This window comes from Coptis chinensis, chromosome 8 (assembly GCF_015680905.1).
Source record: "Coptis chinensis isolate HL-2020 chromosome 8, ASM1568090v1, whole genome shotgun sequence".
NCBI classification, from domain to species: domain Eukaryota; kingdom Viridiplantae; phylum Streptophyta; class Magnoliopsida; order Ranunculales; family Ranunculaceae; genus Coptis; species Coptis chinensis.
Genome location: NC_141463.1, coordinates 23,620,001 through 23,633,271, shown reverse-complemented (window position 1 = coordinate 23,633,271; position 13,271 = coordinate 23,620,001). Strand labels below are relative to the sequence as shown.

General features: G+C 38.1%; 1 long non-coding RNA gene and 1 pseudogene across 3 annotated transcripts; one reads left to right on the top strand and one right to left on the bottom strand.

The window, feature by feature from the left end:
* The first annotated feature begins 2,527 nt into the window (after nucleotides 1-2,527).
* LOC147480665 (uncharacterized) lies at nucleotides 2,528-9,363 on the top strand. Of its 3 annotated transcripts, none has more exons than XR_015205361.1 (4): nucleotides 2,528-2,771; nucleotides 2,877-3,068; nucleotides 8,536-8,601; nucleotides 9,011-9,363. It is a non-coding gene; the product is annotated as an uncharacterized LOC147480665 (long non-coding RNA). The 3 variants fall into 3 exon arrangements; XR_015205362.1 differs by having other exon boundaries at nucleotides 2,893-3,068; nucleotides 9,011-9,362; XR_015205360.1 differs by having other exon boundaries at nucleotides 2,535-3,068; nucleotides 9,011-9,356.
* Nucleotides 5,843-7,106, bottom strand: LOC147480666 (ornithine decarboxylase pseudogene; annotated as a pseudogene).
* Nucleotides 9,364-13,271: the final 3,908 nt, after the last annotated feature.

The following is a 13,271-nucleotide window of genomic DNA, read 5'->3' as shown; positions in this document are numbered from 1 at the left end:
TGAGTTCTTTGTGAATTTCAATTGATTCGAAGGAAGTTCATCGAGTTCCAGATAATGTTATTTGTGACATTCAAATGATTCGAATGAAAATTTTAAATTTCTCCACCACGCATTGCATCAGAAAGGATTATGGCTTATGTCACAGTACTGCTAATTAAACATCTTTCCATTTATTTTTCAACTGCTTTAAAGTACATGATATTTGGTATAGATTTCAGGACTATATATGCTAGACTTCAACCTCTTTTGTTCCAATTTCCAGTGGTTTATTGATTTTTTAAACACTTATGATGTATATTACCCTTATTTAGCTAAATTGTTTTACATATACTGTTTGTGGTATTTATGGAAGAGTAGAAATAATGTTATCTTTGCAAGGCAATCCTTTTGAACCTCGCTAAGGTATTTTGTTCAAATAATCTCAAGTGTTATAGTTATTTAGAAAATACAATTAATCCAAGACCGAAATCTATTGTGCATAAGATTATGATACCATGGGTGGACCAATCTAGTTTAATATTGATGGTGCTTCTAATCCACATTGTGCAGGGATATTTGTTATTGCTAGAAATGAAGAGGGTAAAAGTTTCTTTTGGAAGAGTCCAATATATTGGTAAAGCTACTAATTCCATGGCTGAAATCTGGGCAAGTAGATAAGCATTGTTGTTGCGCCAAGAAATATGGAGTGCGTAAAACTTATAGTTGAAAGTTTATTCTACTTTGGCTATTAATTTTTGTGACAGGAAAATCAAGTCGTATGTGGTGTTTTGAGAATATGTATCTAGATTCTATTCGTATTCTCTCTTTTCTTTGGTGTGAGGTTTGTATATGTTGGTAGGCAAGCCAATATGATTGCAGATGCTCAGTCTAAGAGAGCTTTTATATTTTGTGTAAATGAGGAACTTCATCAGTTTGATGCTGATCGAGTTAAATTAGATTTTGAATAGTGATGATATATAATGGGGAGCATAGTTACAAATTCGGAATTCGGAATTAATTTGGCAAGGATGAAATCATTAATTCATTAAAAAAATCAGAAAAAATCAGGAAAGCCATAAATAATTAAAACATAAAATAGTATGCAGTGTGTGATTGTACATCATGTATGTCAGGGTTACTTCAAGCATATATCAAATTCAAAATTTACAAATATCTCTATTAGTAGAGTATACTATAATTAACATGGACATTTAAATTGAACCAACCTTTTTTCTACCATCAAATACCCTTGATAAAATATTTAAATCAATTATTCAATGCCTTTAAGAAGGACTACTTTGTCATTTCAAAATTTAATACCTTTTATACCCTTAAGATTACATAGTCACTTAAGGATATATGTGTAAATTCAGGTTGGAAATCAAATATACGCCCTTATTCCCTTATTCAATTGTTCGCGGCTTACCTTCAGTAATTGCCCAAGTAAATACCTTTTATTCCGAAATTAAATTAAAGAAACCAACCGGCTCTTTTCTTCTTCCCTTCTTCTTCTCTCTCCCAAATCTCCATAATTTGCTCTCCCTTAAACTGAAAGCCACAAAAAATTGATCTTATTCCTCTATTCTCGCCTGCTCAAGAACCAAAAGAGTTACTGTCTATGTTCCTATTGTGCAGTCTATTGGTTTTCTGGGGCCGGAATTTGCGCTTTTTGGTTTAATTGGAGCAAAAACTCCAACTATTGCATCTGCTTGGCTTGCTGTAGCTATTGGCTTGAAGTCTTTCAACCACTCTGGCTTCCTTGTGAATTTTCAGGTTTGTGGTATACTGGAATTTAAAGAACCGACTTGGAACATAGTGTTTGGGTTCTGTAAAGCAGGGAGGATGTACGTCTTACCATTATTATTGGCGATTTCATTATTGAAAACTATGTTTCATACCTAATTACTATATTCTCTCATCTTCTCTTGATTTTATGATTTTTTGTCACAGAGAATAACGATATGAAGCTTTCAAGATCGATATAAGGGATTTTAATGGAATATCCCCTTTTTGTCTCTTTTCTTTGGAAAGTCGGTAAATGTGTTAGTTTATCTCATTATCTTCTTCTCTATCCTTTTTAACTATTAATTTTCCATGTAACTCGCTATTTCGCGGAACACCAACTGAATTCTCATACCAAGCATAAAAAAATCAGAGCTTAATTTCATATTTGGAATAGTATATTCTTTTGGGGTTATTGATTGCATAGATACAAGAAGCTCCTATGCACCGTGGATCTCACAAAGGACTTCTTTTTCAGCTACTCATACCATGTTATGCGAGCCTTTAAAAGAATTTATGTGAAGGTGATGGATGGCAACTTCTATGAGAAAATGTTTGTGTGTAATGAGTATTTGACAAGAGGTATCGGGCATAACCTAAAGAATACTCTCTGGACAGTTGCCCTCGTACATGGCTTCTTTAAACAGGTAAGTCTTCAGAAGAATAAAAGATAAGGATTAATGAGTAAAGGGTGCTGTATTGGGCGCCACTCATATTAGATCGGGCAGCCTCCGCCCAAGCCGAAACAACAAAGCCCAAACAATAAAGCCCAATACACCCCCCCACCAAATCGAAACCGGCAACAACCTACCATTACCGGTCGTCTCTTTCGCCCAAACCCTTCGAAACCCTAACCCCAAATTCGAATTTCAAATCTCCAACAAATCTCCAACAATTCGAGTGCCCCAAAACTTGATAGCTCAGAAATCTATTTCGTAAGCAATCCTAATCATTGTGTTGTATAGTTCTCAAGTAAAGGCGATCAAGGCGGTCCAATCTCGAAATAACAGGTACAGTTGATGAACAAAATTGCTGGTTGTCTTGTTCCATGATGGCCAAAAAATGTGCCCTTTGTTGATCTTGTGCTGTGGTCTAATTCCAGACCCGATCAACAGTTGTTTCGAACTGCAGGTATCTGTGCGTAGAAAGCAAATAAAGAGGAAGAGTTGAGACAGTTAAGGGATAGAAGCTGATAGAAGCTGTTAGACACTCTCTATCAAATAAAGAGTGTTGATTATACTGAAGAATTGATAGAGACGAACTACCAAACATCTGCGGAGGAATCGTCTTTGTGCCCATCTACAGAGGTACTTGTTGAATTTCTCCAAAAAGCATTGTGTGCCCAACTATGGACTTGAGTGTCGTAATTTTCTTTATTATACAGTTCAATTATATGAAACCATCTGTGTTTAGCTGGTACAACGCAACTAATTGTCGCTGCAAAATGAAGATAAAGTTTGTTTATGGAGTAAAACTATAAGGAAGAAAATGTAAGAAGAGATAACAGGAAAAATTCAATAGTTAGTTAAACTGGTATTATAGCATGGCATGTTCACTTATAGGATCTGTTGTGTCTTTTACTGATTGTGTGTATTCTAGGCTTCCATGCTGTTGATATGTATTTGGGTTTCCTCGAATTTCCAAATATTGTTTGACACGGCAAGTCGGCAACAGTGTGGACTGAATAAGTTACGGCAAAGTGTGGAATGAATAGGCGTCCATGCTGTTGAGCTTCTCCTGTTCCTAGATGATTACTTCCAAGATTTAGCTGTTCAATAGTTTGAGGGAATTGAAAATCCTTAGGAATTTGTCCTTTGAAATTGTTTTGGAAAACATCAAATAGTTGAAGTTTAGAAGCATTAGCTAATGAAACTGGGAGTAGTCTAGAAAGTTGATTTATACCACCATAGAAACCGACGAGATTAGGAAGAGTGATGCCCATGTCTAATGGAAGACTACCACTAAATTGGTTAACGGAAATTGCTAAGTAATTCAGGGATGAGATGTTGAAAATTGTTAAAGGGACCTCACCAGACAGTCTATTAAGTGCAACAAGGAATTCTTGTAAGCTTGACAGTCTGCCAAAGCTGGCTGGAATACTTCCAACCAATTTATTTTCAGCTGTGGAGAAGACTTGAAGTTTACTCTAAAGATTACTTAAAGAAGAGGGTAGCACTCCTGTCAGTTTGTTTCTTTCAATAACCAAGAGTTCAAGCTTTGACAATGAGCCAAGCTCTGCCGGAATATTTCCTGCCAAATTGTTCCCACTTAAATCAATGTAACTGAGTTCAGTACATTGGGTTAGATTGATTGGAATTTCTCCTTCGAAAGTGTTATTGTATAGATTGAGTATTTGAAGACGAAACAACCGACCAATTTCTTGTGGGATCTCACCGTAGAGTTGATTATCCCATAGGCGGATGAACCTTAGGAAAGTGAGGTTTCCAATATGAGGCGATATCGATCCAACCAAACTCTGGCTGGAAAGATCCAAACTTATGACTCTTTGATGACGCTTGCCGCATTTAATGCCTTGCCACTGACAGAAATGAGCAGATTGGTTCCACGAGCTTAAGCTGCCTTGAATTCCATCTCTAATAGCGATCAGAGAGTGAAGATCAGTCTCATTTCCAGAGGTGGCCATACAAGGTTTTGTTTGGGACATCAACTGGTTAAAGAGTAGGAAGATGATGTAAAAGTTAAATACTGTAAATGCCAGGTTTGAAATCATCTTTGGGAATTGTATAAACTAAAAGGTATGTGGTGTAGTAATATATAGGAGCATTGCTTGTCAAGATCTCCATTAGTCTTGCCGTGTAGAATAATTTGGTCATTTTCAATCTATTGTCGAAAGTAGAACTCAAAACCGGGTTTATCCGGAGGACGGATAGAGAAACGAGAGGAAAGAGTATTGCGATTGTACATACTCCGTTTCAATCTTCAAATTTGGTCATTTTCAATATATCACAAAATCTCTCCAATTAACAAGAATCACCTAGGTTAAACTTAGAGCATCTAATTTTTCTTGTTGAACTGAAACAAAAAAATAGATGGTATTATTGATGTCATCAACTCATCCTCCATTGTAGCAAAAAATTAAGGCTAAATCAGGATGAAATATTTTAATATCAATGAAATATTTGTATTTGTATACAAATATTTTAGTTGACCGTGATTTAGCCGTGTTCATGGATGATATATTGTATATATATTCTTTAATTAGTTCGGGAGTATCTTCGTATAAACTAAAGTTGTTTACAACCTATATTTTGTGAGATAAATTGATGGAACACGATGACGGTTCACAACCAATCGAAGATTTCTTGTATAAACTAACAAACGAGAAACCAAAATCATTTTCACTTGATGAACTTAAGAGATTTACGTCAAATCTCGAGAAGAATGTAGGTGCTGGTGGGTTTGGAGACTGTACATACAGGATCGGTTTTCAATCTAATCAAATTAGATCGGTTTTCAATCTAATCTAATCTAATCGAAAATTGGGTAGACACATATTGAAAATTGGGTAGACGAATTGGCTGTCAATGAAGTAATTGGGTAGACGAATTGGTGTCAATGGAGTATTGAATTTCCCGAGCATCTACAACACTGCCGATTGTCGAGGGCTTGTTTTGACTTGGTTCCCTAACTCTCCGGTGCCATTGTTAGCCCTCCTCGAGGTAGCCCTTTTGAATTTTGATCACAATATTTTAGTGGTTTTGAATTTCCTGAGCATCTACAACAGACTCGAAATCATGTTTGTTTTTGTGTTTTGTGTGTTTCTTTTTTAGATTAGTATGTTTGGAACTATCAAAAAATCTTGAGTTCTTAGTCTGTTAAGTTCTTGGTATATATCTTGTGAAGTAATATCTATATATAAAAAAAGAGTATTGAACTAATTTTTTTGATGGTCAAAATGTTAATGAGAAAAGTAGTCAGAAATAGATTTCATTAAAGAAAAATAGATGCCGTTATTAGTTCCACTATAGAGGAGTTTCTCCCTTGCAAGAGACAAAAAGAAACCGAAAGCTACTTTGGCCACCCGATACAATGTTTTTGCCTACTTGAACCGCTTCATATGTTAGCTTCTTGTTGGAGTGGAAAAGGCGAGGTAAGTGGAGATAGCGGATGTTTTGAATCAGTTGAAGTTGGATCCCGGCATTTGCAGCCTGTGTAGGCTCCCATGTTGGGAAACACTAACCGGTCGTTCACCCGAGTTCCGCAGCTGAAATCCAGTGAGCAATCTGTCTAGTGCATCACATGTTGGTCCAAAAACTGTTGATTCATATGTCCTCAGCCCTCGACATGTTGGGTTAGCACGACTAGATGAGCATGCTAAAGGAGTAGCCTTCACAGGTTGCATGATCGTGATAATATGCGTTCATTGACCCGTAAATCCCATCGTTGATCCAAAGACTCCTTTAGCTCTCCTCGCACACGTTTTCCAATTATGTTGGTGGCTAATGTGAATGATGTTTCAAGCAAAGAAACGCCCGTGTTCGAAGATCACCGTCAAACCGTGATAGTTAGCGAAGTAGGCCCGGAGAGCATTTGTAATGGTGATCGCAGCATCCTCATATTGGTGGCCAACACCGAAACCACCACCAATGTTGAGAATGTGCATATGAGGCATGCCAAGTCTTGTCATTTGTGTCAAAACACCGTCTTGGCAGCAGCTATTGCACCGCTGTAAGCACGCGGAGTGTGTGGCTCCACCGCCCACATGGAAAGAGACTCGGATACCACGGACGCGGCGGCATGAGCCGCTTGAAGAAGTGGAGTAACCTCTTCGTGCAATGCCCCGTACTTAGGACCAAGAGGGCATCTTGCACCACCATCATCCGGGGCCTTGAGTGAATTAGGGAGGGAACATTTGGGGTGCCACTTTCAGATCTTCTCAACTTCTTCTCGTGAGTCGAAGGTGGTGAGGTTGACCCTCACGCTTAGCTGCATACCCGATATGAGCCTCACTTTTACAGGGGTTTGCATAAACAATTCGATCTGGTGAAACTCCAAGTGCTAAGACGGCTTCAATTTCAGCTGCTAGCACAATCAAAGCTCCGCCTCCTAGAGCCGCAAGTGCACCTAGGAAGGCGGGCTCGGGGATTGCATTTGACAAAGATAAAAGGGGACGGACAATGGGCATGGTAGCGTCCATTTCTCCATTAGGCTCACTAGAATTCCCAAGTCCAATACATAGAAAGGGTCTTTCACCTCTTGCTTGTTGGAGATGTTCGACGTAATAAAATCTGTCATCCATCCTTTGATAGGTTGGTAACCTTCCTACCCTTCTTCACTGGCCGCACTCCAAGACCGTCACGGAGGCTTGTGGTACCTGAACCCATAGCTCAAAACTAGATAAGAGTATAGGACCAGGTAAAGAATACCTAAAAAAGAGGGATGAAGAAAGGTGGATAGCCCGGGTAAGCTTTGGATTTTGGAAGTTATTTTCCTTACCTCAACGAAAGTATTTATAGAAAACGCTAAAGGGGTCGCCTTCACCACCATTTGGTGGAAAAAGGATAAAAAGAGGTCTATAATTGAAATGCCTTTTTGCGATCTTGGAGAATCAGCACAAAGGTTTGCACTAGGGTAGGTCTCAGAATGCAAATCCAATACTTTGAGAAGTCTAAAAGGAAGGGCTCGTTGATAGCACGGGTTCCAGGAAATAGGGATTGTTTTGTTTTACAGTTTTACTCTTTATTAAATATGGAGTTTATTTAGTACACACGGAAGATGTCAGAGATCCTGAATCTCTTTTTCAATATCTCTATTGTGGGAATATTTTGATACGACCACTGCCATTTTAGCGTTGGGTCTATATAACATCGGAACAGTAGCTGTCGACAATTGGAGTAGGGTTGTTATATACTTACTAGGGGTTGCCCGTTCCTACTGCCCCACGATTGAGTGCTGTATTGGGCGCCACCAGAATTACATTGGGCAGCCTCCGCCCAAGCCCAAATCGCATTTCCTATATATTATGGGAATGTGATGAGTTATGGGAATGTGATGTTTGTCTTGTTCATCTTTATATAGTATGAGAAAATGAGCTCGAATTTTCTATATATTTTCTTCGATAGAAATTGAAAAAGAGAATCAATGCATTGAAAGTGAACAACAAAAGATTTTTTTTTAAGGGTACAAAGTGTACTAAGTGTCGATTGTGTGAACTAAAGTGAACTGAAGTGTACTAGGTTTTAGTTCCATAGATATCAGTCTCTCTGTAAAATTGTCGATTCGAGAGGGATGGGCAACAAAAATGCTGCTCATTCCTTAGTCAGCTGACATAAAAAAAAAATATAGTAGTTCTAGTATTTGAGAATCTTTAAATTGTAATATGTGTTTATATTATAGTGTAGGTATCAAGCTTTCTCTTAAATGGACGTGTTCGTCGAAAACTTATATAATATCTTCATAAGCTTACACAGTGTAGTCTCAAAACCTTTTAGTTTGATCTTATTAATTTGTTTAACTAATCGACACTATATAAGCTAATAATCAAATACACTATATAAGTTTCCGATGGATCGTCCGTTTAAGAGAAAGTTTGGTGTAGGTATTGGGTTTACATCTTGTTCCTTTACATCTTGTTGCTAAACTTTCATAGTGCTCATCTTTCATACCTAGTATTTTCCTTTAGGGCTTGATGTTATAAGAGAAGATACTTTTACCATTTTATGATTAGTGTCTCTGTACATTCTGTTACTCACCTTTTATATTGCTTATGTTCTTGAGTCTTGACTAATGAGTAATGACCTTGATTACATGCAGCTTTTACGAGTACTTGCTTAAGGTCTGGATACAGGGGAACAAAACTGAAGCGGTAAAGCATTATAGGTGAGAAGCTTTTTCTTTGGTTATCAAATTATTGAATGTACAATCAAGGTGGTTTTTTGGGTGGTTTCCCTATGCTTGACGAGGGACAGAAATTGTATTGTGGGTTGAATATTTTATAGGGTGGTATGTACATATGGTTGTTGGAAGGATGTCATTATTGATTTCAGGTTATGATAGGTTTAAGTATCTAAATGTTGACCAAACAAAGGAAACTCATCCCAAAATTCGATAGAATTTGGATAGCATGAACGCCTCATTCTATTTCTTCATATATACTTGGAGTTATCATAGCAAGCTTATAAGTCTATTAGTTTAACTTAATTGGGATGATCTCTTTTTCTAGTGGTTTTCTTTGTACATTGTTTATTTAAATATGGTTTACTAATACTTGTTTTATTTTTCTTTGTAGCGATGGGTCCTCGATCAAAGAATGTGAAGAATGTAGCGAAAACTACATTCAAGGGTGTTAAGAAATTGTTTGGTGGCGGTTCCTCTAGCGGTGATGCAGTTGGAAGAAAAAGACATAGGGCAGACGGCTTAACGGCATCAGCGCGTAGAGGGGACCATTTGGAAAAAGAGGTTCCTGAGGTTCCTGAGGTTGATTCGTTTAGTGAAGATAGTATAGATAGTGTAGATAGTGATACTAATGTAGGTTTAGATGTAGGTTTAGATGTAGGTTTAGACAAAGGGAAGAATATAGTAGAAGAGGAGAGTGAGAGTGAGGAGGAGAGTGAGGAGGAGAGTGAGGAAGAGGATGAGCAGGATGATGATGTTGAAGAATATGTGGTAGAAGACGCATCACCAGTGGAAGAAGCACCTCCGGTATTGGATTTCGTGAAGAAAATCCAATGATGATTTGGAGTTTCAAAGAGGTGTGTATGGGGAGGCCCGTTATGAGTCGAGTTGTTGTATGACTATGCGGTGCATGTCGCTTCGCGATGTTTGGGAGAGAAGGGTAATATTTTGTTTTTCTTGTGTACTTTGATTTTCTTTTACAAAATATTTTGTTTTGTTCATATATATCTAATCGTGCTCGGTTGTTTTCAGGAGGATCGTGGAGCGTTGAAGTGTGTTTCACACTTAGCCGGGTTATCCCAATGGAATTTCAAAATGAATGTGAAAGGTCTCCGAGATTTGCCGATGCGGTTGAGAAGGATCGGGTTGTTTGATCTCGTGGAAGGTTATCACGAGCATATGGATCCACCATTGATCTCGCGTTTTTGGGAGAGATGGCATCCGGAGACCAACACCTTCCATATGCGGTTGGGGAGATGATTGTGACTTTGGACGATGTTGTCCAAATCGTGGAGTCACCTGATTAGGAGGAAGAGGTGCGGTCTAAAGGGACGGTGAGTGAACTTACAACAATCGATAAATCTCTTACATCTTGGTGCGGGGCTCCCTATTGATTTGATTAGGGAGGAGATGGAAGCTAGCGTGTTCACTTCAAAAGTAAGGCTAGAATTCATCAGGAAGCATTTTTGCGAACAAGATTCATGATAGCCCTATATGTGCTATTGGCTTTGGGAATGTGGTAGAGAAGGCCTCGAAGTTTCGGGATGTTCAACGGACCGTTAGAGCTTTTATTCTCGTTTTTTCTTTTGGTCGCGGCCGTTTTCTTGACAAGTCCGGGACTGGAGTGCCTATATGTTATCCGAGGCCGTTGTTGAAATTCAGTGAGATAGAAGACTATGCATGGGGTGCGGCAATTTTGGCATTTTATATAGAGGTCTCGGCAGCCACATGCGCGAAGGTGAAAGGGGTTACTGGGCTATATGACTCTTCTAGGGTAAAATTTGAGTATTTTAGAGTTTTTTTTTTTAATGTTAATTTTATTACTCTATCAATATGTTAACTATTTGTGTATATCTAGGCATGGATCTATGAGTATTTTCCGGTATTCATGACAAATCCCAAATTTCAACTATATCTCGCCTGCGTGCTCATAGACACATCCCGCCGCTCCACACTATTACTTAATAACAACGTATGCATTGCAGTTTTATCGGCGATAATTGATGATTTGAATGAGTTCAATGTAAGTATTAAATTCAATGACAATTTGGTATTTAAGTTTGTTTATATTTATTTTTTAGTAATTGATCATTAGAGTTGTTAATGACACATTTGATTTTGTTTTCAGTTGTTTGGCATCCCTACAAAAATATCGAGATACAAAACCCGATCGATGACATTGCATTTTTTGAGGGATTGCTATGTTTTTTCAACATTGTCGAGTTTTTACTGCCGCCAAGCGGTGGTCGCGTCGGTTGGGTCACGTGCAACTTGTACCTAAAGATCCTCCAATGCCAAATTGAGAACAAGAACCGCGTGGCGAGACGCGGGTATGAGGTGATTTGGACCAATATTGGGCCACTTTATCGAGTCGCGGGCGTAATCACGTGATCCAACTCTGCAACCGATGACCTATTTCATCTTATCCATGGGAGTGTCATCAAAACTACATGACTTGGTATCGCGAGGAATTCTCATGTAGTTTTGGTGAACCCCGAAAGCTTCTTCGATTCATCCCTCCCCGGAGACACTTTGCTGCCTAACCGTTCACCGATTGTAAGTATTGTGATTTTTAATTGAGTTTTCTCTAACTGTGATTTTTGCATTCGATTGGTAACTTATCTTGATTTTTTTTTTTTTTTGAACGGCGTCATCGATAAAACCGGTCGTTTGCTAGAGAGAGGTCTGAATTGGTGGGAATGATATGGAGGAAGCAAGGTCCTCATTCGAACAGCGCATAACTTGACTAGGTGCAAGTACACATTTGGTGGGCTTATAGTTGATTTGTTTCACTTTAGGATTTGTAACTTTGTAATTTAGTTTGATGGATGTAATTTGTTTTTGAGTTTAGGGTTTGTAATTTTGTTAACTTCGAATGAATTGATGGATATGATGTTTGCATGAATGTTTGAATGGAATTTAATGTTTAGGGTTTAGGGTTTAATGTTTGAATGTAATTTGTTTAAGTTTAGGGTTTAATGTTTGAATGGAATTTTATGTATGGATGAATTTGATGAATGAGAGTGTTTGATATCTAATGTTTGAATGAAAAAAGTGGAATTTGATGAATGAGAGTGTTTGATATTTGATGTTTGAATGGAAAAGTGGAATTTGATGAATATGAAAGTGTTGTAAAACAAAACGAATTTTGAAATTTTTTCTTCCAAACGACATCTACCAAGATCGTTTGGCATAAAGGCCAAACGACCTCGGCAGATCGTTTTTCCTTTTATACCTAAAACGACCCGCGGCAGATCGTTCGCTTTTAATCCCAAACGACCCGCCCGGATCGTTTGGTCTAAAGGCCAAACGACATGGCCGATCGTTTGGTCTAAAGGCCAAACGACATGACCACATCGTTTTCCCTTTAGACCAAACGACCGTTTGGGTTTTTTTTGTATTAAAGCCAAACGACCTCACCGTGTAGTTTCGGGTCATTATTGACAACATACGAACGTTATTTCAAATCACTCGATTGCGGTCCGAATCAACTAGTCGATCACTCGATTGCCATCCGAATCAACTTAGTCGATCATTCGATTTCAAAATCACTCGATTGACGTCCGAATCAACTTAGTCGATCGCTCTATTTCCAAATCACTCGATTGCCGTCCGAATCAACTTAATCGATCACTCGATTTCTAAATCAAATCAAATAAAAGCCCTAACATTATTTCCAAATAACAAAAAAATAAAATAAAATTACATTTGTTCCAAATTACATCAAAATATCAAATTACATCAATATATCACTTAGTCGATCGCTCGATTTCAAAATCACTCGATTGCCGTCCGAATCAACTTAGTCGATTACTCGATTTCCAAATCAAATCAAATAAAAGCCCTAACATTGATAACATAAAAATCAAATCAAATTACACTTGTTCCAAATTACATCAAAATACAAATTACATCAAAATATCATATCGACAACATACAAACAACTTAGTCGATAACATGTACTGTTGGGTCTTCAACGAGCTCATTTTCCCATATTAAATTGGGAATGTTCAATGCCATAAATTGCAATTTGCCTTACTGTCAAGGCCAAATTCCAACTTTCAGCAATATCATATCGAGCTCTAAGCCATTGGCGATTCTATCGAGGAACCGGACAATCTTCAACAAGTTCAACATTGACAAAATGATTTCCACCAACATGTGCACTACCCAACACTTGGGTCACTCTCTCAGGATTTGCTTGGGTTCTCAGCATGCATGAGAAGGAAGCACCGACGAGCTCCTAAATGCATAAGGACAACATTAAATCTTGAAGCAAATAAGTATCCAAAGAAAAGGCATGCTCATCCACTTATTTAAGGGTGCGTAACCTTCTTCATGTAGGATTTCCTTCATCGAATAAAAACCTCACTTTGATTGTATAAAGTACAATAAAGGGGAGGTTGTCGAAGAAGCTCTTCGCACAACTCCCTTCTCATCGTGGCCATTCTTCTTGACTTCTTCCTAATGCAATGCAGAAAGCTCTATAAACCTAGTTGCCATCGCCAACGTGGTCATGAACTCTAACAATGTATTTATGGATTTCTTTAGGAATATCCAACCCGTAATCCTTAGGACCCTCGTCTTTCCAAAGTCTAAGCCATCTCTCACATTTCGTGGGTGACTGACTTTTGGAGAAGGCTTATTTCGTGGTG